Genomic DNA, 4,502 nt, shown 5'->3' on the forward strand with positions numbered 1-4,502 from the left:
AAATATTTTCTTGTTATATGTACTATTGCTTTCAGAAATTTGTGAAGTTCTTAATTCCCTAGGATGAGATTGGGGAGCTATAGGAGTATGTGTTCAATTAGGAAAGAATTAAACTTAGAGATATACTTTTGAATGATAAGCTAAAGAATACTGGTTTTCCCTATGAAAATGTTCTGTTATTAGCTTTTCCACTAAGTTAAATTATAGCATTTTCTGTGTTAGGTATAGAGCTTAATAAAACTCATCACATGAATGATATAAAACCTCAAAGTAAATTACATTTTGGTTACCTTACCATAATTAAGAAGAGAAAAATCTAAGTAACTAATTTTAATGTTGTTAAATGTTTTCTTTGTTTGTTCTATTAAATAATTGTTTTGGTGAGGTATAGTCCTACTAATTAGGTCAATTTTTATGTAGTTATACAAACATAACATCTTTGTTTTCCTATGAAAAAATTTCCCAGTAGGCAAGAGTAGTCAACTACCTTTGTACAGTAGATACTGACATTATATTTATGTGTCTTTATATTTTTTAAGCACCTACTTTGGTTAATTCTATATTACCCTGAAAGAATGAGATAATAAGGAGCTTGTGTGGATATATATGTAATCATTTGGGGCTATTTGTAGATTCACTCCTTAGCTATACGTTATTGTGTATTCTATAACCATGCATAGATACATGAAGTATCTACAGTTACCCTCTATGAAAGAAGCATTTATTTCCCAGGGATAAAACCCAAGGTGTGAATTTTTTAAACAACTGATTAAGGATGCTCACTAAAAATTCCTATGATATAATGTCTTAAATATCATTTTTAAATGATAAATCTGAGCTGCAAAAATTAAGCTAGCAAAACACAAAAATTAAAATATACAACAGTTGCTGTTACTTTACAATCTGATGGTTGTTATATTTCCATTTTTCCCAAAATAAGAGAAATATGTTACATATATTAAAAAAGCAATAGCTGTGTAATCTTAGTTTCTAGTACATTATATTTTACATAATATGTTAATTAAGATATTGAATTACTTTTAGATATATTTGAATTAGAGAATTTAATTGCATATTAAACTAAGTATGCTAGAATGTCAAAAACAAAGTCCTATTATGTTTTGGAGGCTAGATACAGGTTTTTATGTGAGAATATTAAAATTATACTAGAAAACATGCTAATACATACACATAAGGAAACTTGGGACCAGGAGATGGCATAATGTTTATGTCACTGGACTCCCATGAAGTTGAAGATGGTTTGAGTCCTGGACTTGGTGGCTTAAAACTCATGCCAGGCACTGATGTGTGTGCCTAAAGTCTTGAGAGAAAAATGGAGGAGAAGGGATTGTGGTTTTGCCATCCTCCTGAAGGGTGATTTCTCACTTTCTGTCTCTCTGTATCTCTCTGGCTCTTCAACAAGTATAGGAGGCCTATAGCACAAAAAAACTCTCTGAAAAAAAAAAAAGAAAGAAACCCATGCTCAGGAAAATATCTTGTCTACTGTCATTTATAAGGAGTTAGAAAACTAATTGTTGAAGTACTGTATAGTGTATTTTTGTTATTATGGAAATTTATCTTTGGAAATAAATTAGTGGTTTAAACTGAAAGCCTGGTAATATTGTCTTTCCGTAATTACATTATCAGAGCTTTGATGAATTAAATTACTGAAAATAGTTTACATACTCTATTTTTTATAAGTAAATAATTAAACATATCAATAGATTTATTCGGTTAAAATCTGATGTTGATGGTTAAAGAAAGTAAGAACACTAAATCTTATATAAAGTAAACTGTGAAAGAAAGAGAAGTACATATAGACTACTTCATTCTCTTATGTTCCGCAAGTGTGTTTTTCTCCATCTATAGCTTCAACGACACCAGAACTCCTTAGTCTGCAGGAGGCAGTATTGTGAATAAGACATACAAAATATTCATCACAGCAGGATTCTAAAGAAAGCTGAAACTCTACACGTATCCTTCCCTTCTGAAAATCTATGTCGATGGAACTCTCTTGTTCACATTTGTGGTTTGATAATTTTCCTCAGTGGTAAATAACCAGAAAGTTTAGGTTTCTATCTATTCTTGTCCCATTGTTTGTTGTCTTCACCAATCAGATCTAGAGACTTTGAGAAATCAGTATTTTTGTTTTAAATTTTATTTATTAGCAGATGTTTGTGTGCATTTATTTTGACTCTTTGAGAAGCATTATGGAGACCAGCAGAGGAAGTAATGATTATGTCACTGGACTTTCATGTGGTTGACCATGGATCTAGTCCCAGACCTGTTGGCTTAAAACACATCAGGTGCTTGTACATGCATGCCCAAAATCTCAAGAGGAGGATGGAGGAGAAGAGATTGGGGCATGGCCATCTCCTCTGAGGGGTGATTTCTCATTTTCTGTCTGTCTTTGTCTCTCCAGCGAGCACATGCTCTCTACAACAAAATTCTCTACTTAAAGAAAAAAGAAGCATTCTGAGTAACACTAAAGGTCAGGCTTTTAGTATTCCCTCCCCAAAGAAAATCTTTTTGAAGATTAAAAAATTACTAGCTTCACTTAATTATTACATTAATATTGATATTATTTATGCATATTTACTTATTAACTATCATTCATTGTTTAATTTTTTGATCTTTTATTACTTTTCTGCATTTTAGAACTCCCTCTAATGATGGGTTCAACTTTTTTCTTAATATTCTGCTTACTTCTCATCAAAATACATTTCATCACAGGTAAATACTACTATTTAGATATACTAAAATAGATAATTTATAAGACAAAATTTTATTCTATGTTTGAAAGGGGTTTGTGAGTTATAGTTGTACTATTGTTTTTATCCTGGACTATGTCTGTAATTTCTTCTGGTGCAATGTTCACAGTGAAACATTCAAGAACACTAACAATAGGTATCATTTATTGAGTCTTTACCAGGTTCCAAGTAATGTTTTAGGCACTTTAATTGTTGTAATAAAAAAAAAACCACTAAAGAAGCAAATAATATTGGCACCCTCTTCTAAAAATTATGTAACTGAGGCACAGAGAGATTATGAAGTTGCCCAAAGTCATACAGTAAGTGGTGAAGCTGGAACTGCGACAGACGCAATGTAGTTGCAGAGTCCACAGTATTCACTGTGGCACACTTTCCGAGGATAGTTTCGACCTTACGTAGTGGATGAGAAACTTACAGTAATTTTTTCACTGTAATTATCAACTTCCATTTACAATTAGCACGTTTTTTTTTTCAGGTAACAGTGATATGCATTGAAATTGTTTTCAAATTATGAAAATATGAGACAGTATCTACAGAATAGAACAAAGTGAGACTGTACCAATAGCATCGTAGTAGTTCTACTGGAAAGGAGTCTAAGATTGTCTAGTTAGAGCCCTTTATTTTCTAATGAGCAGAGGCAGACTTGCAATTCCATTTAGAAGATGACTCAAATCCATGCCTTACATTGAATTCAGAATCTTCTCTCGAGTATACTTCTTTCTGGAATTTGTAGACCGAGGTTCTAGTTTTGAGAATTCTCAGTACCTAGGTGGCACTATAAATGAAATCATGTCTTCCTATCTTCTACTTCTCTTATCAGTGTCTATTACCCCCCTCACTTACTAACTCACCTCAAGAGCTATGAAAAAAAATATATAGGTGCTAATGCAATAGTTGGTGATAGTCATCAGTCATTTTAATTCAGTTTTTAATTTATTTGCTGAGACTCAGGATAGTGTATTAATAAATTGTGGTATAGGAAAGGATAAAATGGAGAGAATTATAGCTCCTTATAAAGCTGATGGAATCAGACCAAGTAATCGCTATGAGGAACAATGTGCTAAATTATTTTTCAGTTATTTGATACAGTTTAAAGTATTGAAACTTAAGGAATGTATGATGATTCAATATCTTTTGAAATATAAAGGACTGAACACCTAATAGTGAAATTCCATAGTATTGAGTGAGAAATTGAGAAGAAGTGTAATTTTTGGTGCTACATAGATTATACTGTAAAGTTACTCACTACAAATATTAAAAACTGCAAGGACTGACTCTATGTGAGTGTATTTAGTTATTTAGCATTTATTGCTATTACTGGAGAATAAGTTTTTAGAAAGCAGAAACTCTCTATTTGTCATTGCTGATTTCTAGACAAAGAAATAACATAGTTGAAATAAAGAGTTATTCAACATGTACATGACTGTTGAAACTTTGACTGCTTTTCTCTACAGTATATACACTAAGACAGAGCTATAACCTTTTACCTGTAGGTCCAGCAAAATCATTGGAGGAGAAATAAAATTGTCAAGGGAAGATCCACTGGGCTCTTTGGAAGAGGAATTAAATAGCTATGAACTAAAGGTTTGTTATGTATAAACCACTGCAGAAGATAATAGCGATGAAAATATGCAATGTGACATAGTGGATGTAATAGCTCTGTTCACAACTGCATTAGAGGTTCTGTTCTTCTGAGCCGTAACCCCTGAAACAGGCCTTCTAGAAGAGTAA

This window comes from Tupaia chinensis, unplaced genomic scaffold (assembly GCF_000334495.1).
Source record: "Tupaia chinensis unplaced genomic scaffold, TupChi_1.0 Scaffold000564_1, whole genome shotgun sequence".
NCBI lineage: Eukaryota > Metazoa > Chordata > Mammalia > Scandentia > Tupaiidae > Tupaia > Tupaia belangeri.